The sequence below is a fragment of the Tachyglossus aculeatus genome, chromosome 20 (assembly GCF_015852505.1).
Source record: "Tachyglossus aculeatus isolate mTacAcu1 chromosome 20, mTacAcu1.pri, whole genome shotgun sequence".
NCBI lineage: Eukaryota > Metazoa > Chordata > Mammalia > Monotremata > Tachyglossidae > Tachyglossus > Tachyglossus aculeatus.
The window spans coordinates 16,012,000-16,035,981 of record NC_052085.1 but is presented as its reverse complement, the minus strand read 5'-3'; positions in this window follow the sequence as shown (position 1 = coordinate 16,035,981).

The following is a 23,982-nucleotide window of genomic DNA, read 5'->3' as shown; positions in this document are numbered from 1 at the left end:
AATCTTTCCATGGATTAGTAAGAACTGATTTGTACACCAAGCTGAGACTCCTTTTAATCTGAAAATATTTAAAAACTAGGTTTCTGAGTGGTCTAATTCTTTCATATCAAAAATAAATCCTCAATAATGAGTGTGTTATTTGTTAAGCGCTTTCTGTGGGCTAAGCACTGGGATAGTTGCAGTTAGGTCAGATACAGTCCCTGACCCACCTGGAGTTGGCAGTACAAGCAAGAGGGACAACAGGTAGCCAATTCCCATTTTACAGATGAGAAAACTGAAGCATAGAGATGTTAAGTGACTTGCCTAGAGTCACACAGCTGACAATTATTAAAATAATATTACTACTACCTACTCTATTGTGCTCTCCCAAGTGCCCAGTACAGTGTTCTGCACATTTGATAAATACTGTGATTGATTGGTTGGTCTCCTATAGAATTCTCACACCCTCTGCAGTCCCCTTCCTTCCTCTCCCCCTCGTCCCCCTCTCCATCCCCCCATCTTACCTCCTTCCCTTCCCCACAGCACCTGTATATATGTATATATGTTTGTACATATTTTTTACTCTATTTATTTATTTTTTTATTTTATTTGTACATATCTATTCTATTTATTTTATTTTGTTAGTATGTTTGGTTTTGTTCTCTGTCTCCCCCTTTTAGACTGTGAGCCCACTGTTGGGTAGGGACTGTCTCTATATGTTGCCAATTTGTACTTCCCAAGCACTTAGTACAGTGCTCTGCACGTAGTAAGCGCTCAATAAATACGATTGATGATGATGGTGATGGAAAATTTTACCTTCTGTGAAGGTTAAAAGATCGTCACCGCCGCCAAAGAGGACTATTTCACACAGCCCGAGACTACTGGTTTCACTTGCAGAGTAGTGACCGTGTCAGAATCACTTTCTGAGATAGTCGATGCAAAGCGAGCGTATTTCTGTCTCAAGTCCGAACGGAACAAGGCAACGCTTTCCATTTCTACTTTCTGAATTACTCACTCGGCGGTTTCTCCTCTCAGGTGTACCGAAAGTTTCGGTGAGTTTCAAAGCGCCGTGCATTCTGATTGTGTTCTTACGGTTGGCTCACGGCACCTGCTCTCTCAGGCTGTTATGTACTGGTGCAAAAATCCCCCCGGTCTGAGAAAAGTGACCCACACAGACCGGAACGAAGAACCCCCCCAAGCCAAATGTGGTTTGCGGAGTTTTAGACAATGACCCAGAGCTTCCTGTCTCCTCTGGTAATAATAATAATAATAAGTGATGGCATTTATTAAGCGCTTACTATGTGCAAAGCACTGTTCTAAGTTCTGGGGAGGTTACAAGGTGATCAGGTTGTCCCATGGGGGGCTCACAGTCTTAATCCCCATTTTACAGATGAGGTCACTGAGGCCCAGAGAAGTTTAAGTGACTTGCCGAAAGTCACACAGCTGACAGTTGGCAGAGCCAGGATTTGAACCCATGACCTCTGACTCCAAAGCCTGGGCTCTTTCCACTGAGCCATGCTGATACCCACTCAGGCAGTTTCATTTTGGCCTCAGGGATTTGTTATGTGGCCGATTTGTACTTCCCAAGTGCTTAATACAGTGCTCTGCACACAGTAAGTGCTCAATAACTACGATTGAATGAATCTGGGTATCGAAACGGAGTGACAGACTTGAGATGGGGAAAATCTTTGCTGGCACGATCCTGGACTGAGCCTTCCGGCTTTTGGCCAGGTTCAGTGACTCATCCTGGCTAGATTGATCAGTGGCAGTTTCCTAACTTGACTTCTCTCCAACACCCCCCTTTCCGAAAATACCATCCTCTCTCCCAAAAGAGGCCTCCAATCTCTTGACCACCTCTGCTTATCCCAGGCCACCGTGCCCCTACTTTATTCTCTTGATGCGCTAATTCGTACGCTCAACTCCACCCTCTCCACCAAACTCAACTCCCTTTGACACCCTATCCTTCCATCCATCTCACCCCTCCAACCTCCCCACCACTCCTTCCTCTGCTCCTGGGCTTGTGCCATGGAGGGCTTACAGTGGAAATCCAGGCACTGAGCCAACTTCATCGGTCTTAAATCCATCCTGACCTGATAAATTTCTGCCTTCTCCACCACTCAGCAACATTTCGTGTCTCCCCCCCACAACCCATTTATTGATTCCCATTCCCACTGACTTCAACTATTCCAGATCTTTAACTCCTTCTGACCCACCTCTCCATCTCTCTGCTCTCCCCCTTGATGATGGTTCCAAGTGCTTTCCTGAAAAACATCGAAATGATGTAGTGTGACTTCCCCCAACTCTGCCCCTCACTGCCTCAGAACCTCCCTATCACCTCATCCATGGTCTCATCCTTCTTAGGAAATATACCCCCTCCTCCTGTGCCTCCCACCCCATCCTTTCGCAACTTATTTGAACAGTTCCTCCTACTCTTCTTTCCTCTCCGACCACCATCTTTAGCCACTCATTCTCCGATGGGCCCTTCCTTTTCCCAAGTACCTCCATGCCTTCTTTCCCTACAGCATCTTTCCTTGAGCTCACTGCACCATCCAGCAATCATCCCATCTGCCTCCTACCCCAACTGTCCAAACTTCTTAAATGATTTGTTTCCAACTACAGCCTCCGCTTCCTCTCCTCCAACTCCCTCCTCGACTAACCCCTGCAATCTGACTTCCCCTTTCAAATCACCAGGAACATTCTCTCCAAGGTCATCAAAACCTCCTGTCAAATCTAACTGAACTTATTCCTCCTCTTCCTTGACATCTCTGCAACTTTGGCACTCTTGTTGTTGTCTTACGCTGTCGTGTCCACGGACACATCTCTCCCAGAACACCCCACTTCCATCTGCAGTCACTACCAGGTAATGTATCCGTAGAATTTTCTTGGTAAACCTGTATTTCACTCTGTTGCCCAGATCATTTTCCTGAAAATGATTCTATACACGCCACCCCACTCACTGTATTAAGCACTTGGGAGAGTACAATATAACCACACAAAAGAGGCGGTAGACACATTCCCTGCCCACAGTGAGCTTACATTCCAAAGGGACATGTTTAGTTTGAGGTGTCGGCAGGACAACCAGCTAGTGATGTGGAAGGAGAAGATGTGAGACTGCAGAGAAGGAGAGATGTTAGGACTGGAGAGGTTAATTTGGGGATCATCTGCACAGAGATGGCAGTTGAAGCCGTGGGAGCGAATGGGTTCTCTAAGGGAAGTGAGTGAAGACAGAGAATAGGAAGGGACACAGAATTGAGCTCTGAGGGATCCCTCCCGCCCCCACGTTTCCAGATGTGGACTCAGCAGAGTTTAAGGAATTTGGCTACCCTGGCAGATATCGTGTTGGTCGGGTCAGAGCCGACCTGTCAAACCCTTTCCTGATTCCCAGGGAGCTAAGCAGAAAATCTAGTAGGCTCAGTTCTTATCGACTTATCGACTTTTCTGATGCAGGTTACTGGAGAACTAGGTATACCTCTTGGAGAATACTTACCGCTCTTCCTGAAAACTCTCTCAACTCCATGAGCTGAGAGTATCATCTAAAGTCCCACAGGCAGTCATTCAAGAATTGCTATAGGCGGATGACTGTGCCCATGAAGCACATAATCCTAGAAGACATGCAAATCACTGTAAGCCACTTTGTTGAACTAGCCAGGCATTTAGGGACTAATAAGTCTGAAGAAAACTGAAGTATTATCTCAGCTGACACTTACAGGACCCTAGCAGTAGCTTCAGGTAACAGAATTCTGGGACCGAGGAGGTTCATTAGTCAATAAGGCAACAATAAACCAAGTAAAAAGGATAATCACCAGCACACTGGTCCCCACTCATAATAAACGTATTGTGAGCAGGGATAGTCTCTATTGCTGCATTGTACTTTCCCAAGCACTCAGTACAGTGTTCTGCACACAGTAAGTGATCACTAAATATGATTTAATGAGTGAATGAATAACATTAATGATAACTGTGATATTTGTTAATAATAATAATTGTGGTATTTGTTAAGCACTTACTATGCACCAAGCACTGTTCTAATCTCTGGGTTGGATACAGGTTAATCAGGTTGTCCCATTTGGGGCTCACACTTTTAATCCCCATTTTACAGATGAGGGAATTGAGGCATAGAGAAGTGAAGTGACTTGCCCAAGGTCACAGAGCACACAAGTGGCGGAGCCGGGATTAGAATCCATGTCCTCTGATTCCCAAGCCCGTGCTCTCACCACTAAGCCACGCTGCTTCTCAAGTGCTTACTATGAGCCAAGCACTGTACTAAGCACTGGGGTAGATACAGTACAATTAGATTAGACCCCCCTCTAGACCGTGAGCCCATTGTGGGCAGGGATTGTCTCTCTTTATTGCTGTATTATACTTTCCCAAGCAGTGCTCTGCACACAGTCAGTGCTCAATAAATATGATTGAATGAGTGAATGAATAACAATAATGATAATTGTGATATTTGTTAAGTGCTTACTATGTGCCAAGCACTGTACTTGGCACTGGGGTAGATACAGTACAATCAGATTAGACCCCCTTCTAGACTGTGAGCCCGTTTTGGGCAGGGACTGTCTCTCTTAGATGCTGAATTGTACTTTCCAAGCGCTTAGTAAAGGACCTTACCCACAGCCTCAGGTAACAGAAATCGGTTACCTCTGAAGACAGAGAGCTTAGTGCTCTGCACACAGTAAGCGCTCAATAAATATGACTGACAATGAATAAATGAAAGAATTAGATACAATGAACAACAATTCCATGCACACTCTGTCCATACCCTTCTTGATATATGATGGAACTCCACCAGAATCCCTTAACACTTGTCAGAATGCAGAAGTTAAATACCTCTTTTCTCTCCGCTTCAGACGGGGAATCCCAGGTGGAACAGGAACTGTGCTTTAGTGCAGCGCTCTGCACACAGTGAGCGCTCAATAAATACGATTGAATGAATGAATGACCATCTTGTACCAACCTAGTACTGAGTACCTTGTTTAGCATATAGTAAGTCCTTAATAGAGAGTAGTAGTAGCAGTAGTAGTAGTAACAGAAGCAATGTTATTATTATAAGGACAATTATAAGAGATAGGAAAGGTAGGAGGAGGAGAGGATTTGAGAAGGAAGATGAGGCGTTTAATTTTGGACATGTTACGTTGAGGTTTGAGGTATTCATTCATTCAATCGCATTTATTGAGCGCTTACTGTGTGCAGAGCACTGGACTAAGCGCTTGGGAAGTACAAGTTGGCAACATATAGAGACGGTCCCTACCCAACAACGGGCTCACAGTCTAGAAGGGGGAGACAGACAACAAAAAAAAACGTGGACAGGTGTCAAGTCGTCAGAACAAATAGAATTAAAGCTAGATGCACATCATTAACAAAATAAATAGTAAATATGTACAAGTAAACATCATTAACAAAATAAATAGTAAATATGTACAAGTAAAATAGAGTAATAAATCTGTACAAAATATATACAGGTGCTGTGGGGAGGGGAAGGAGGTAGGGCGGGGGGGTGGGGAGGAGGAGAGGAAAAAGGGGGCTCAGTCTGGGAAGGCCTCTTGGAGGAGGTGAGTTCTGTGGGACATCCATGTAGAGCTGTCCCGGAGGCAAGAGGAGGTATGAAGCGATAGAGAAGCAGCCTAGTGGTTCTAAGGAGTCAGAAAGACCTGGGTTCTAATTCCAGCTCTGCCACTTGTCTGCTGTATGACCCTGGACAAGTCACTTAACTTCTCTGGGCTTCAGTTACCTCATCTATAAAATAGGGATTATAGCTGTAAGCTCCGTGTGGGTCAGGGACTGTGACCAACCTGATTAGCTTGTATCTACCCCAGCGCTCAGTACAGTAAAATTAAAAAAAAAGTTCATTCATTCAATCATATTTATTGAGCACTTACTGTATGCAGAGCAGTGTACTAAGGGCTTGGAAAGTACAATTCAGCAACAAATAGAGACAATCCCTGCCCAACAATGGGCTTAGAAGTTCAGGCCCGTGGGCTGGATTTGGGAGCCATCCACATAGCGATGATCATTATGATTTTCTCACCCTCCTTTTCTCCTTTTCTCCTTTTCCATTCCTTCATTGTTCCTTGGCGTCCCCCTCTCCATCCCCCCCCCCCATCTTACCTGCTTCCCTTCCCCACAGCACCTGTATATATGTATATATGGTTGTACATATTTATTACTCTATTTATTTATTTATTTATTTATTTTACTTGTACATTTCTATCCTATTTATTTTATTTTGTTGGTATGTTTGGTTCTGTTCTCTGTCTCCCCCTTTTAGACTGTGAGCCCACTGTTGGGTAGGGACTGTCTCTATGTGTTGCCAATTTGTACTTCCCAAGCGCTTAGTACAGTGCTCTGCACATAGTAAGCGCTCAATAAATACGACTGATTGATTGATTGATTGATTTCAATATCCTTGAGGATATTTCTGAGGACCTCCCATTCTCCTACCTCCTCTCAATCCTCAACTCCACCAACCTCCTCTTAACGTGTTTTAGACATGTTGAGTTTGATGTGCCGATGGAATTTTCAAGAGGATGTTCAGGTGGACACATCCAGGGGAGACTGGAGTTCAACAATCAGAAGTGGGGTGACTTTTTTTTAGAGTAGACGCTTTGAGATGAATCACAATGCAGCGGGGTAAAATAAATAAATAATGGTGGCATTTCAAAGCACCGTTCTAAGCGCTGAGGGGGGATGCAAGGTGATCAGGTTGTCCCACATGGGGCTCGCAGTCTTAATCCCCATTTTACAGATGAGGTAACTGAGGCTCAGAGAAGCGAAGTGACTTGCCCAAGATCACACAGCAGACATGTGGGGGAGCTGGAATTAGAACCCATGACCTCTGACTCCCAAGCCTGTGCTCTTTCCACCAAGCCACACTGCTTCTCTACCCAAAAACGGCCCCAGGGACTTTGGGTACCAAATACCACAGTGCGGCCAAGGACAATCTCTTTGCATCCATTATGTGGAAGAGACTGTTGCTCATAAGTGGTTATTATCAGCTCGTCCACATAAAATATTCTTACGTTCAGAAAGATCACCTTTGAACCCAAAGGGCAATGGTAGAGATCGGACACTTACTGGATCTTGTTTTGATCAGTAACAATAGCCCTATTAAAAACATATCTAACATTATGAAAAACAAATCTCCTCCAAGAGACCTTCCCCATCTAAGATTTCATTTCCCCTTCTCCCACTCCTTTCTGTGTCACTTTTGCACTAGGATTTGTACCCTTTATTCACCCTTCCCTCAGCCCCACAGCTCTTACATATATACCTGTAATGTATTTATATTAATGCCTGTCTCCCCCTCTAGACTGTAAGCTCATTTGGGGCAGGGAAAGTGTCTACCAACTATTTTGTATTGTAAGAGTGCTTCGTACAGTTCCCCGCTCACAGTAAGTGCTCAGTAAATAAAATCGATGGCTGGATTGACTGACTGGCAGCAAGGTGATAAAGGAATGGAAAGTGGGTCCTTGAGGACCGGGTAGTAGAATTAATAATGAAAAATTGTGGTATTTGTTAAGTTCTTACTTTATGGCAAGCACTTTGCTGAACATTGGGGTTGATACAATACAATCAGATCAGACCCAATCCCTGATCAACATGAGGCTCACAATCTAAGCTGGTGGGAGAACAAATTCTTAATTCCCATTTTATAAATGACGATACTGAGGCCCAGAGAACTCAAGCGACTTGCCCAAGATCACACAGCAGACTCCTGGTGGAGCTGGGATCGGAACGCAGGTCTTCTGATTCCCAGTCCGGTGAGCTTTTCACTACACCACACTGTTTTAGCTTTCTAGGATCACGTGAGAAAGCTTCAATCATCTCAAGGCTTTGACGGTCAAGATGTCGGCTGAAGGCTACTAGAGAGGAAATGGGCTGAGATGAAAGCACAAGGAACTGTGGTTAGGTTAGGTGAGCAGGATACCTCGAAGGACTTGTTAAATCACCATCTCTGGATCTGTAAGAAAAGAGTGGACTAGTGCCTGTCCTGATGGGTGCCTTATTCTTATTATCAGTCAGTCAATCATTTTTATTGAGTGCTTACTCTGTGCACAGCACTATACTAAGCGCTTGGGAGAGTACAGCGCAACACAAATGGTAGACACTGTCCCTGCCCCAATGATCTTATAGTCTAGAGGGGGAGACAGGCATTAATATAAATAAATAAATGACAGACATGTGCATAAGTGCTGTGGGGCTGGAAGGGGGGATGAATAAAAGGAGCAAGTCAGGGTGACGCGGAAGGGAGTGGGAGAAGAGGAAAGGATCAGGGGCTGCGCTGAATGATTTCTCGAGGTCTCTCCCAGCTTGAAGACACTCTGATTTTGTGATTTATCTACAGCAATGAGTCAGAAAGTCAGCTGCACTTCAGGAAAAATGTCTCGATTAAAGAAAATTGTCTTGATTTTTATCTGTGTAAGACAAAGGCTACCGCATTTACACTCCTGGTTTCTCTTTCCTCACAGCTGCAAGTCTTTCATCTCGCACATCCCTTCCCAGAAACACCAAAGTGTTAACCTGCCGCTGGAAGGGAGGAAGGAAACAAGTATCCACAACCCCATTTCACAGAAGAAAAAACAAGAAAGAGCGGCAAATGACAGCGAACCAGTGGTGACAGTGAGATGGGTTTTATGTTGTAATTCTCTGGCCTCAGCATCTACCTCCTTCTAATTCTGGGCCATATATAACAACAATAATGGTATTTATTATTAATAATAATAATAACAATGGCATTTGTGAAGCGCTATGTACCAAGCACTGCTGTCAGAGCTGGGGTAGATACGAGGTAATCAGGTTGTTCTACGTGGGGCTCAAAGTCTTAATCCCCATTTTACAGATGAGGTAACTGAGGCACGGAAAGGTTAAGGGACTTGCCCAAAGTCACGCAGCTGATAAGTGGTGGAGCCGGGATTAGAACCCACGACCTCTGATTCTCAAGCCTGAGCTCTTTCCACTAAGCCACGCTGCTTAAGCTTTTACTATGTTCCAAGCACTGCGATAGCTACAGACCTGGACAAGAACCTTGGGCTACTTGGGGTTCACAATCCAGGAGGGAAGGGGAACAGATATTTTCCTCCCATTTTACAGAGAAGTTAAGTGAAGCATTGCAGAAACGGGAATAGAACCCAAGTCTCCTGATTCCCAGGATTCTCTCTCCACAAGGCCGTGCATTTCCCAGCCGAAAAACCACCAAAAAAATCTGATCAGATAGGTACCTCTTTGTCTTATTGCTGAATCCAGTCCAGGGAACTGCTAAATATTCTCTCAAAGGATCGTGACCTAAGTTGGACTTTCGGGGCTTTCTTGGTTACCCCTATCCTCCACCCAGTGACCAGCAGACATTAATAAAAATAAAGAGCCTTCTTTTCCTCTTTAGGATTTGTTACCAAAACCATAATGAGCCAACTGAAACAAGCCAAGTGGTGGAAAATAAAAACTTACCCTCATATGATACATAATGGCCCGGATGCCTTGCCAGAGAGTTTATGCCATTAATAACTCGTCTCCATTGTAAACATGAAATCAGGAAATCCACAAAGACCGAACTGACGCACTGATTCATTTCTGGCTAATAACTATTTCACCACACAAAAAAATAAACACACCATAATCTGGGGGAGTTAAGTTACCGTGCACAGCTGCACATGGGCTCTCTGCAGAGAAACTGACCATGTCGGCTAATTTATACAGTTACAGCAGTACGTTTCGCTAATTTGTTCAACAGATCCCGTTTACAGTCAGTATCCTCTTCACTTTGGCTCCGTTAGTAATGACAGGCTTCTCTCAGAGAGAGGGCTGCATCTGGGTATTTGGGCATGAGTTTGCAATCAATCAATCAATCAATCAATCACATTTATTGAGCGCTTACTGTGTGCAGAGCACTGTACTAAGCGCTTGGGAAGTACAAGTTGGCAACATATAGAGACAGTCCCTACCAACAGTGGGCTCACAGTCTAAAAGACTTTGCACACTCAAGACATCACTGAGATCAAGGGGTTTATGCTCAAGAATCCAGATAAAGCCTGGTTTTTACAGATAGCTTTCGGTGGTATTACCTCGAGTGGCCAAAAGATTGGCCGGAAATCGAGTCAAACTCCAGAAAGAGGATTATGACAGACTATAGTCTGTGTCCAACCCGATTTGCTTGTATCCAGCACTTAGTACAGTGCCTGGCTTAACAAATACCATAATTATTATTATTATCTTCCCAAGCATTTAGTCGAGTGCTCGCTACACCATAAGTGCTGAATAAATACTGTTGATGATGATGGCATTTATTAAGCGCTTACTATGTTCAAAGCCCTGTTCTAAGCACTGGGGAGGTTACAAGGTGATCAGGTTGTCCCACGGGGGGCTCACAGTCTTAATCCCCATTTTACAGGTGAGGTAACTGAGGCACGGAGAAGTTAAGTGGCTTGCCCAAAGTCACACAGCTGACACTTGGTGGAGCCGGAATTTGAACCCAGGACCTCGGACTCCAAAGCTCGGGCTGTTTCCACTGGGCCATTCTGCTTTGATGAATTGATTAGCTGTAGGCTACCTGATGATATTCAAAAAACCACCATTGATATGACGAGGTTGGATCATTTTTCCCATAACTCCAACTCCCTCTTGAATGGGAGATATTTCTTAGGTTTGGAATCTTGCCGTGTTTTAACCATAGCCGGCCAACTCGATTTTGACATCTCATGAGTTCCGGATTTTCAAGCGGTTTCTTTCCTTGATCCTAATCAACTGGGAGAAACAAATAAACAACAAGCTACTCAAAGGGATCGATTCCGGAGCCTGGAAAAATAATGTTGTCTTTAAAAAAAGATGTAAAAAACCAAATTATTTACAAATAAGAATTGTAGTCATTAGAGATTTAGAATCCAACTTGTTTCCTGGGATGCCAAAGCTGGTAGTTAAAAATTCTTCAAATAAATCAAAAATTGGCTGAAAACAGGTCAGAGAAATGGGAGCAGATTAGGATGGCTATCATCTAACAGACCACCACTCTCCCTACCTTCAAAGCCTTATTCATTCATTCATTTAATCGTATTTATTGAGCGCTGTGTGCAGAACACTGTACTAAGCGCTTGGGAAGTACAAGTTGGCGACATATAGAGACGGTCCCTGCCCGACAACAGGCTCACGGTCTAATTATTACAGTCTTTATTACAGTCACAGTCTTATTAAAATCACAACTCCAAGAGGCTTTCCCGGCTAAAGCCTTATTTCCCCTAGTTCATATCCCTTCTGCATTGCCCTGGCACTTGGATTTGTAGAACAGTGCTTGGCACAAAGTAAGCGCTTAACAAATACCATCATTATTACCCTCTGATTGATTCATTCATTCACCCCATCCTCAACACCACAGCGCTTTTAATCAGTAATTTATTTAAACGTAACTGTAAGCTCCTTGTGGGCAGGACTGAGTCTACCTACTCGGTTATATTGAATTCACCCAAGCACTTATTACAGTGCTCTGTACACAGTGCTCAGTAAGTACTATCGATTGATTGATTTTAAGCACTCTGTCATCCTCTGCCCCTTTCTCCGCCGCGGGGGGCCTGGGATGTCCCTGGAGGGAAGGGACACCATGTCCTCTGGCCTTCTCCTCACACCAGAGGCCTACGAGGGAGTCAGAAGGACCACTGACCAGGCCAGCGTCCACTCGGCAAGCCATGGGTCAAAAAACTGAGGCAAGGAGAAGGTCTCCACCATCCTCTCCCCTTTCCTCCACCACGGTAGACCCTGGCACTGTTTTAAGCCACAAGACAATAATAACAATAATAATAACGGCATTTATTAAGCGCTTACTATTTGCAAAGCACTGTTCTAAGCGCTGGGGAGGTTACAAGGTGATCAGGTTGGCCCACGGGGGGCTCACGGTCTTCATCCCCATTTTCCAGATGAGGGGACTGAGGCCCAGAGAAGTGAAGTGACTTGCCCAAAGTCATGCACCTGACAATTGGCGGAGCCAGGATTTGAACCCATGACCTCTGACTCCAAAGCCCGTGCTCTTTCCGCTGAGCCACGCAATCCCAGTTCTAATCCTAATCTTTATGGTATTTGTTCATTCATTCAATCGTATTTACTGAGCGCTTACTGTGTGCAGAGCACTGGACTGAGCGCTTGGAAAGTACAATTCAGCAATAAAGACAATCCCTCCCCACACGGGGCTTGCCGTTAAGTGCTTACTATGTGCCAGGCGCAGTACTAAGCGGTGGGTTTGTCCCACACTTGGCTCAGTCTTAATCCCCATTTTGGAGACGAGGGAAGCGAGGCACAGAGAAGTGACTTGCCCAAGGTCACTCAGGAGACAAGCGGCAGAGCCGGAATTAGAACTCAGGTCCTCTGACTCCAGGCCCGTGTTCTTTCCAAAAAGCCAGACCGCTTCCCATGGATATTTTGAGGCTGTTGTCCATCTTACCATCCTTTTGGGAACGCTTTTCTCCGGGCCAGGCTACTGTACTGCTGTTGCTTTGGTCCTTGGCTTTTTAACTTTATGGCGAGTGATGCCCTGGTCATTTCATGCCTAGCCCATTGCTCGGTGAAGATGCTATTTATTTCCCGCAAAGTGGACTTTCCTCGTAGCGTTCAGGTGGACAGCAAGTTCCACGCCGTATCATTAGTCTTAACTTATGGGCACTTTTGGCGCATCTGGAAAACCCCAGCTGTTTTTCTTGTTGGCGTGTTTGACCAAACCAGTCGTAATGTCTGTCTACAGGGACTAGAAATGAGATAATACACCCTTTTTGGTGATGGAGTGGTTTTGTTAAGTAGCACTGAACTAAGTTCTGGGGTTGATATAAGATGAGCAAATCGGACACAGTCTCTGTCCCAGCTGGACCTCACAGTCTAAAGAACGGAGAAAGGAAACTTTGCAGTTCATCATTCGATATTCCCATTCAATGCTGTCATAGTATTTTGATTAGTATCGTGACAGAGCCTCATGCAGTCTCAGCCCACCCAACCATGGACAAGGGATTCCAGCAATCCTCATTGGCGGCATCATTATTTTGGGAAGAGAACTGGGGGTCTGGAGGTGTTGGCTGTGAAATAGTAGAAGGTGGAAAAGAATCCATTTAAAACCTCCAGACCAAGTGGAGATTTCCAACCTCAAAGGTTTATTTTGTTTTCTTGAAGGAAACTAAAGGAAAGGACAAGATAAAGGTCACTGCCCAGACCGCCCCACTACGTGAATCATCCTGACCAAATAATCAGGAGATTTCCGCCCACAAGACCTCAAAACAGACTCGAATGGCATTGGAATAAATTGGATTTCCCCATTTTTAATGGTAAGGAGTTCGCTTGAGTTACACAAATGACCTCATGGAGAAAAAAATCTGCCGACTGTTCAGCTGCCCCTAACCACGGTGGGGGTTTGTTATTTTGGCATCGCTGGGGTGAATCATTAATTCATTCATTCAATCTTATTTATTGAGCGCTTACTGTGCACAGAGCACTGTACTAAGCGCTTGGGAAGTACAAGTTGACAACATATTGCAGCAGATCAGCCATGGGGTGGACACAGAGGCTCAACAGGAGCCCCAGCCTCTCAGGGTCCGGGGAATCCCTCCCAACCCTTGGAGACTCGTAATTATCTAGACCATACAACCCTCGCCACGGAGACGCACGAGTATTTTCCCTCTGAGAGGGATGGAAATCCAGTGGGGCTAAAGATACAGAGCAGGTCCCGGAAATCCAAGCCACCGCTCTGCCTCTTTGGGTCCGCTTCACCTCCAGCCGAGCAGAACGTCTGGTAATTGCCTCCCTGTGTGCCCGCAGTTTCCCTCCACCAAGGCTGAGGAAATTTCTACCAGTCACGGCATGCTGCCCTCCCCGGAAACTGACACCAGCTCCTCCGTACACCATCAAGGAGACCCCCATGCCATCATGATTTCCACCTCCCCAGTGGAAAAACAAATAACACCTGCAGCATGAGGCCTCCTTTAAAACCTTGAGAAGACTAGTGGCAACAGTAGCTGTTGCTATGGCTTCATTTATGCTATAAACTCTGAATCACGAGGAGCCTGAAATTCTGCTCCTCCAGTCCCAGCTCCCTAATGACTTTGGTTTTTATTTTGTGTACTATGGGTGAGACCTTGTATTTTTTTTTACTGCTTTAATATTTTATTGCTTCCAATGTGTCTGTCTCCAGACCTCTTCCTAACCTATATTCATGATAATAGTAACAATGGTACTTGTTAAGTGCTTACTACGTGCTAAGGACTGTTCTAAGCACTGAGGTAGATACAAAGTAACCAGGCCGGACACGGTCCCCGTTCCAAAGGGGACTCACGCTCTTCAACCCCTCTTTACAGATGAGGTAGATGAGGCCCAGAGAAGTCAAGTGACTTGCCCAAGGTCATACAGCAAACAAGTGGTGGAGCGGGATTAGAACCCAGGTCCTTCTGGCTCCCAGGCCTGGGTTCTAGCCACTAGGCCCTGCAGCTTCCCTGAATAATAATAATAATGATAGCATTTATTAAGCACTTACTATGTCCAAAGCACTGTTCTAAGCGCTGGGGAGGTTACAAGCTGATCAGGTTGCCCCACGGGGGGCTCGCAGTCTTTATCCCCATTTTACAGTTGAGGGAACTGAGGCCCAAAGAAGTTAAGTGACTTGCCCAAAGTCACACAGCTGACAAGTGGCGGAGCCGGGATTCGAACCCATGACCTCTGACTCCAAAGCCCGGGCTCTTTCCACTGAGCCACGCTGCTTCTCTGAATAGTGTTCTGCCTTGAGTAGACTCTTAATACTATTTACCTCTAGGCTGTAAACCCCTTGGGGGAAGGAAACTTGCTTTCCAACTCTATTTTATCATACTGTTCCAAGACCTAGGTAGAGCGCTCTGCACCCAATAAGCGCTCAACAAATACAATCCATTCATTTATTCATTCAATCGGATTTACTGAGCATTTACTTTGTGCAGAATACTGGACTAAGCGCTTGGGAGGGTACAATAATAAACAGTCACATTCCCTGCCCACAACAGGCTGACAGTCTACAGTTGGGGAGACAGGCGTTAATATAAACAAAATAAAATAACAGATATGTACATAAGTGCCGTGGGGCTGGGAGGCGGGGAAGAGCAAAGGGAGCAAGTCTAGGGAATGGGAGATGAGGAAAAGTGGGGACCGTCTCTATATGTTGCCGACTTGTACTTCCCAAGCACTTAGTACAGTGCTCTGCACACAGTAAGCGCTCAATAAATACAATTGAATGAATGAATGAATGAAAAGTGGGGCTTAGCCTGGGAAGGCCTCTTGGATGAGATGATTAATGGATTAATTATTAGGAATTCAGGACGGTGTTGTACACATGATAGGCGCTCAGGGGAAAAACTGTGAATCTGGGGTTGGCCACCTTTTTGGGGAGAAGAGTCAAACAAAATGAAACCTCTGAGAAGTTGGAAAGGAAGGTGCCAGATACACAATTTAAATACACACTGATGTCCCTTACCTCATGGTGAATTTAATGGCTGGAAATGTCTGCCAGTCCCTGGGTGTTTACTGAGTGCAGAGCACTGCACTAAGCACTTGGGAGAGTACAATATAGCAATTTAACAGACACATTCCCTGCCCACAATGAATTTACAGTCTTCCATCTGTTCCCACCCTACCCCTGTGCAAAGCCTATTTGGCCATCTTTTGGGGGAGAAGAGTCAAACAAAATGAAACCTTTGACAAGTTGGAAAGGAAGGAGCCAGATACACAATTTAAATACACACTGATGTCCCTTACCTCATGGTGAATTTAATGGTTGGAAATGTCTGCCAGTCACTGGGTGCTTACTGAGTGCAGAGCACTGCACTAAGCACTTGGGAGAGTACAATATAGCAACTTAACAGATACATTCCCTGCCTACAATGAATTTACAGTCTTCCATCTGTTCCCACCCTACCCCTGTGCAAAGCCTATTTGGCCATCTTTTGGGGGAGAAGAGTCAAACAAAATGAAACCTTTGACAAGTTGGAAAGGAAGGAGCCAGATACACAATTTAAATACACACTGGTGTCACTTACCTCATGGTGAATTTAATGGTTGGAAATGTCTGCCAGTCACTGGGTGCTTACTGAGTGCAGAGCACTGCACTAAGCACTTGGGAGAGTACAATATAGCAATTTTACAGATACATTCCCTGCCCACAATGAATTTTACAGATACATTCCCTGCCCACAATGAATTTACAATCTTCCATTTGTTCCCACCCTACCCCTGTGCAAAGCCTATTTGGCCATCTTTTGGGGGAGAAGAGTCAAACAAAATGAAACCTTTGAGAAGTTGGAAAGGAAGGAGCCAGATACACAATTTAAATACACACTGATGTCGCTTACCTCATGGTGAATTTAATGGTTGGAAATGTCTGCCAGTCACTGAGTGCTTACTGTGTTCAGAGTACTGCACTAAGCACTTGGGAGAGTACAATACAGCAATTTACGATACATTCCCTGCCCACAATGAATTTACAATCTTCCATCTGTTCCCACCCTACCCCTGTGCAAAGCCTATTTCGTGGTGGCTGAGCCAGATTACCCCAAAGCCCAAGAGGGGCCCGGGCTCCTGGGTTCTAGGGGACACAGCTATGCCATATTGCCTCATTACACAGGACACAATCTGCTGCCAATTGATTCCAGCTGGAGAGGAGGGCGGGCTGCAGGGGAGGAAGGGAAGGGAGAAGAGGGAAAGGGGAGTGGGGAAAGGGAGAGAAGGGCAGGGCAGGGAGGAGCAGCCAGTGGTGTGTCTCCTTCCCCCTCATTCATTCAATCATATTTATTGAGTGCTTATTGTGTGCACAGCACTGTATTATGTGCTTGGAAAGTACAATTCGGCAACAGAGACAATCCCCACCCAACAGCGGGCTCACAGTCTAGAAGGGGGAGACAGACAACAAAACCAAACAAGTAGACAGGCATCAATAGCAGAGAGCTCACCTCCTCCAGGAGGCCTTCCCAGACTGAGCCCCCTTTTTCCTCTCCTCCTCCCCATCCCCCCGACCCTACCTCCTTCCCCTCCCAACAGCACCTGTATATATGTTTGAACAGATTTATTACTCTATTTATTTTACTTGTACATATTTACTATTCTACTTATTTTGTTAATGATGTGCATCTAGCTTTATTTGTATTTATTCTAATGACTTGACACCTGTCCCCATGTTTTGTTGTCTGTCTCCCCCTTCTAGACTGTGAGCCCGTTGTTGGGTAGGGACCGTCTCTATATGTTGCCAACTTGTACTTCCCAAGCACTGAGTACAGTGCTCTGCACACAGTAAGCGCTCAATAAATACAACTGAATGAATGAATAGCATCAAAATAAACAGAATTATAGATATATACACAGCCAAGCCCAGGCCGCGCCACCCCCTCCTCACCGCCCGGAGCCCCTCCGGGATGAGATCAAGGCACAATGTGGAGGTTGGTACTGGAGGAAGAAATGTGAGGTCTGGACTGCAGGAGGAGGCAAGGTGATGAAATGCTTTAAAGATGATGATAAGAAGTTTCTGTTTGATGAGGAGGCGGATAAACAACCCCGGGAAGTTCTTGAAGAATGGGGGAAACCGAGACTGAACGGTTTCGTAGAAAAATGATCTAGGCAGCAGAGCAAAGGATGGATCGGAGTGGGGAGAGACAGGAGGCAGGGAGGTCCGTAAGGAGGCCGATGCAGTAATCAAGGCGGGCTTGGATTAATGTAGTAGCGGTTTGGACGAGGGGAAAGGGCGGATTTTAACAAGGTTTTGAAGTTTGAACTGCCAGTATTTGGTGACATTGAACATGTGGGTTGAATGAAAGAGATGAGTTGAGGATAATGTCAAAGTTCTGGGCTTGGTGCTGCTATTGGGGAAAGACAGGGTTTGGGTGGGTAGTACAGTGCTCTGCACACAGTAAGCGCTCAATAAATGATTGAATGAATAAGGAGCTCTGTTTTGGACATGTTAAGTTTGAGGAGTTGGCAGGACAGCCCAGTAGAGATGTCCAGAAGGCTGAAGGAAACGTGAGACTGCAGAGAGGGAGAGAGATCAGGGCTGAAGGTGCAGAGACAGCAGCTGTGGAGACAGCTGCACATAGTAAGCGCTCTGCACATAGCTCTGCACATAGTAAGTGCTCAATAAATACGATTGATTGATTGAGACAGCGTCATCTGGGGAGAGCTAGGTTTCAGTGATAATAATGGTATTTGCTAAGCTCTATGTGCCAGGCATTGTGCTAAGTGCTGGGGTGGACACAAGCAAATCGGGTCGGACAAGTCCCTGTCCTGCATGGGGCTCACAAATGGGCTAAAATCCCCCCTTTTAGAGATGAGGTAACTGAGGCACAGGGAAGTGAAGTGACTTGTCCAGGGCCACACAGCAGACAAGTGGCAGAGCAGGGATTAGAGCCCCTGACCTGGCTGTGATCTAGCCACTATGCCACAAGGAGAAGCAGAGGTTGGGTCAGGAACAGATTAAAGATTAAGGGGTTGCATAGGCTGAAGTTGTGGAGGAATCCGAGGGGTGAGGATTTTTATGGGAGTGAGCTAACTGGGCCTGTGTGGGGGAAAATAAACGAGGGGAGGGAGCTGTGACAAGGAAGATAGGGAGGTGGGGAGGGGTTGGCTAGAGAGGGCCGAGGATGGGGACAATAGGGGTGGGCAGTGGGAGGTGATTTGAGGGGACCCGGTGAGGTCAGAGAAGTTTAGGGGTCGTAGGTGAGGTTGCCAAGCAGCAGTAACTGCTTAATCAGGTGGTTCTGTGATTAAATTTCTGGATCTAATGGGGATTCTTGAGGCTAACGTTTAGGAGTAAACCGAGGGCAGCGTCGGTGAAGGCTGGCAGCTGTTCATTTGTAAAACTAAAAATCCGGGTCATTGTCACCAGGGTGTCACACCGCAGCACCTGTTGGCTTTTCTCCACTGTGGATTCAGGCCAGGCTATGCTCTTTAAACACGTGAGGTTGTGCTTTGTTCTGCTTCCAAATCCTCTGAATGTGAACCGAACACCTGAATCTAATGTACTCAGTGATGGCAGTCTTGGCCCTCTGCTACACAAACCGATACAACACATATCTATGCGAACATGAACGCGGAGTCCTTTGCCAGGCTAATTTTTACTTTTTCTTTGTTCTTTGCCTCTGAAAGGCAATAACTGCAAGGTGACTTGATACAGGTGAAACTGAGTTTCGAAAATTGAAAAAGTGAAAGGTTTAAAGAGTTGCCAAAATTAATTCAGAAATATGGAAAAAGAATTCCTCTAATCATTCTTCTATCATAACTTAGAAAATAATAAAAATAATAATAATAATAATAATAATAGCATTTATTAAGCGCTTACTATGTGCAAAGCACTGTTCTAAGCACTGGGGAGGTTACAAGGTGATCAGGTTGTCCCTCATGGGGCTCACAGTCTTAATCCCCATTTAGTCTTAATCTCCAAAATGAACCTGTATATAAGCACTAAGTACGACCAGGAAAAGAACACTCAAAACACACCTCAAATAGAGGAATAAGAAATGGGAGATGATAAAATGGTTTTAATTTGCAAAGTCACATGTACTCAAAATTATTCTACCTACTGTTCAACAAGTATGACGTGTTTGACTTGAGTTTTTCAATATTCTTAATATTTTAAAGCATATCCTGCCCTTCCACAATTCTCTCCTGTGAAAGAAAAATCTGCTTCCAATTTGTTGGTTTAAAGTTCTTGCAGATACATTGAGTAAGCATGTAACAAATACCTTTAAAAAAAACCCCAATCATATTTCTTGCAGGATTACTGTGAGCAGAGCACTGTATTTGGAGAGTACTGTATAACAGAGTTGGTAGACACATTTCCTGCCCACATGGAGCGCTTAGTACAGTGCTCTGCACACAGTAAGCGCTCAATAAATACGATTAAATGAATGAATGAATGGAGAGAACGGTCCAGAGGGAGAGACAGACAAAATAAGTTAAGGACATATCCATAAGCACTGTGGGCCTGATAATGGGATGATTATCTTAGAGAATCAGTGTGGCTCAGTGGAACAATCCCAGGCTTGGGAGTCAGAGGTCATGGGTTCTAATCCTGGCTCCGCCACTTATCGGCTGTGTGACTTTGGGCAAAATCACTTAACTTCTCTGTGCCTCAGTTACCTCATCTGGAAAATGGGGATTAAGACTGTGAGCCCCAGGTGGGACAACCCGTTCACCTGGCATCCCCCCAGTGCTTAGAACAGTGCTTTGCACATAGTAAGCGCTTAACAAATGACATCATTATTATTATTACTATTATTATCTAGCAACCCAAGAGTGGTATTTATTGAGCACTTACTACTATGTGCAGGGCACTGTTTTAAGTGCTTGGGACAGTAGAACACGTTGGGAGATGTGTTCCCTGCCAGGGTACATTCAGTAAGTACTATTAATTGCAGTAGTCAAGGCAAGAAACTGTAAGTGCTTTGATCAGTTTGGATGGAGAGAAAAGGATGGATTTTAGTGATGTTGTGAAGGTTGAGCCAACATGATTTGGTGAAAGATAAATGCGTGGGATGAATGGGAGAGATGAGTCAAACACAATGCCAAGGTTACAAGCTTGTGAGACAGGAAGGATGGGGTGTTATCTACAGTGATGACAATGATGACAGTGGGATAATAATAATGATTAGAACAGTGCTCTGCACATAGTAAGCGCTTAACAAATGCCATTATTATTATTATTATTATTTATTAAGTGCTTACTAAGTGCAAAGCACTGTTCTCCAAATACATAGGTGATGAAGAAGAGAGAGGAAGTAGGAAAAAGGAAGGTTTAATCAGAGAAGGCCTCTGGAAGAAGATATGAGGCATTGAAGCGGGGTAGAGTGGTGATCTGCTCTATATGAAGGAGAGCCAGGACAGAGGAAGGGCAAGGCAAGAGTTAGACCATATCAAGATGCAGTGAATAAATTGGCCTTAGAGGAGCAAACTGTGTTGACTGGATAGTCATAAGAAATCAGCAAGTTAAATACAAGAGAGAAAGCTGAATGAATACCTTAAAGCCAATAATAATAATTATTATTATGGTATCTGTTAAACGCTTATTATGTGCCAGGCACTGTTCTAAGCACTGGACTGGTTACAAGCAAAATCAGGCTGGGCACAGTCCCTGTCCCACATGGTGTTCACAGTCTCAATCCCCATTTTGCAGAAGAGGTAACTGAGGCCTAGAGAAGTGAAGTGACACGCAGCAGACAAGTGGCGGAGCCGGGATTAGAACGCGTGACCTTCTGACCCCTAGGTCTGTGCTCTAACCACTTCACCATGCTGCCTGTCATGGTAGGAAGTTTTTATTTGATGTGGAGGTGGGAGGGCAAACCACAGCAGGTTCTTGAGGTGAGAGAAGATGTGAACTGAACGGTTGTTTGAAAAACGACGTGGGTGACAGAGTGAATTGTAGACTGGAGTGGGGAAGAGGACAGGGGGCAGGGAGATTAACTAGGAGGCCATCTTCAACTGTTCACTCCCCCATGGCTTCCTGCCCACTGCTTTCAAACAGGCTGGCCTGAAACACTTTTCCCCTTCAGACTATCACTCTCCCCACCTTCAAAGCCTTATTAAAAGCATATCTCCGTCAAGATTTCTTCCCTAAGCCCTCATCCTCTCTTTACTCTCACTTCTGCATCGCCCTGGCACTAGGATTTGTACCGTCCATTGGCCCCGCCCTTAGCCCCTTGCACATTTACCCTTAATTAATTTATTTATATTAATGCCTGTCTCCCCTATAGCCTGCAAACTCCTTGTGGGAAGTGAACATGTCTGTTATACCGCACTCTCCCAAGTGATGCTCTGCCCAAAGTAAGCATTCAGTAAGTACTATTAATTGCGGTAGTCAAGGCAAGAAACGGTAAGTGCTTTGATCAGTTTGGATGGAGAGAAAAGGATGGATTTTAGCGACGTTGCGAAGGTTGGGCCAACATGATTTGGTGAAAGATTAACGCGTGGGATGAGTGGGAGAGATGAGTCAAACATAATGCCAAGGTTGCAAGCTTGTGAGACAGGAAGGATGGGGGTGTTATCTACAGTGATGGCAATGTCTGGGGAGGACAGGGCTTGGGGTGGGAAGACGGGGAGTTCTGTTTTGAATAGGCTTAGTTTGAGGTGTCGGCAGGACATCCAAGTGGAGACTGATTCGATCGTATTTATTGAGCGCTTACTGTGTGCACAGCATTGTACTAAGCACTTGGGAAGTACAAGTCGGCGACATATAGAGACGGTCCCTACCCAGCAACGGGCTCACAGTCTAGAAGGGGGAGTCCTGAAGGTAGGAGGAAATGCAAGCCTACAGAGAAGGAGAGAGATTAGGACTGGAGATCTAGATTTGGGAGCCATCTGCGTGAAGATGGTAGTCGAAGCCGTGGGACAGAATGGCTTAACTTCTCTGTTCTCCCCCTCTAGACTGTAAGCTCCTTGTAAGGGTTGAGACACTTCTACGGAAGGGATAGCGCATTCCTGCACCATGAAGCTTTCTCAATTTTCAGATCATTTTCATACTGTACCCTCCCAACCACTTAGTACAGTACTTTGTACCCAGTAATCAATATCACTGATTGATTGCCTCCATTTCCTCATCTGTAAATGGGGATTCAATACCTTTTCTCCCTCAGACTGTGAGCCCCACGAGGCAGGGACTGTGACTGGCCCGATTAATCTGTAGCTACTAAAATGTTGGGTATAAAATAAGTATTTAACAAATCCCGCTATTATTATTATTACTCCTGCCCTGCCTGACAGGGCAGCTGTACTTATTTTAGCATTTCTTTGAAATGAACTCTCCTGTCCTGTAATCCATGAGTCAGTCATATGACCCAAGGAGATGAGTCAATTTACAAATTTAAGTGGAGATAGTCCTCAGTGCAGCCAAACACACCAAAACAGGGAGTCTGATGTGCTACACTCGGCTCTATGTGCCTTCTGCCTTTTTTTTTTAATGGCATTTATTAAGCGCTTACTATGTGCACAGCACTGTTCCAAGCGCTGGGGAGGTTACAAGGTGATCAGGTTGTCCCACGGGGGGCTCACGGTCCTTATCCCCATTTTACAGATGAGGTAACTGAGGCACAGAGAAGTGACTTGTCCAAAGTCACACAGCTGACAAGTGGCGGAGGGGGGGATCTGAACCCATGACCTCTGACTCCAAAGCTTGTGCTCTTTCCACTGAGCCACGCTGCTGTGTGACCTTGGGCAATCACTTCACTTCTCTGGGCCTCAGTTACCTCATCTGGAAAATGAGGTTTAGGACTGTGAGCCCCAAGTGGGACATGGGCTGTGTCCAACCTGATTACCTTTTATCTACACCAGTGCTTAGAACAGGCCCTGGCACATAATAAACACTTAACAAATACCATATTTTTTTAAAAAAGAGGAACTAGCCCTCACTCTGTCCTGGACAATCAGAGAACAAGGTGGCGAGTGGGAGAGGGCCTAGGGTCCTCTGGGAGACCTCGGTTGTGGACAACGATTTTTCCCTCCTGATCGCCCACCCTCAAGATGAGTACCCTTACCCATCAATTTTAGGGATGAAATCCTGCACATTGCAAAACCAGTAGTGATAATAATAATAATGGCATTTGTTAAGCGCTTACTATGTGCAAAGCACTGTTCTAAGTGCAGTGTGACCTAGAGGATAAAGCCCAGCAGTCAGAAGGACCTGGGATCCACCACGTGTCTTCTGTGTGACCTTGGGTAAATCTATTCACTTCTCTGTGCTGTGGTTTCCTCCTTTGTAAAATGGGGATTCGATACCTGTTCTCCCTCCTACTTAAACTGTGAACCCCAGGAGGGGCAGGACCGTGTCCGAGCTGCTTAACTCCGTACCTGCCTTGGGCGATGTTGAATTTGAGGTGGTCAATCCTGTTAGCACATGCTCAATGGTAGACCGCAAACTCGTTCAGCCCAGAAAGTGATTTCTCCTTCAGATTTGTGACGTTCGTGGGGGTTTTCAGCCCAAGAGTCTCCCTAAATACCTAGAACTCAGCAGGGACCAGTCTATCACACCCCTTCTGGGGCTGATGAAGCGCT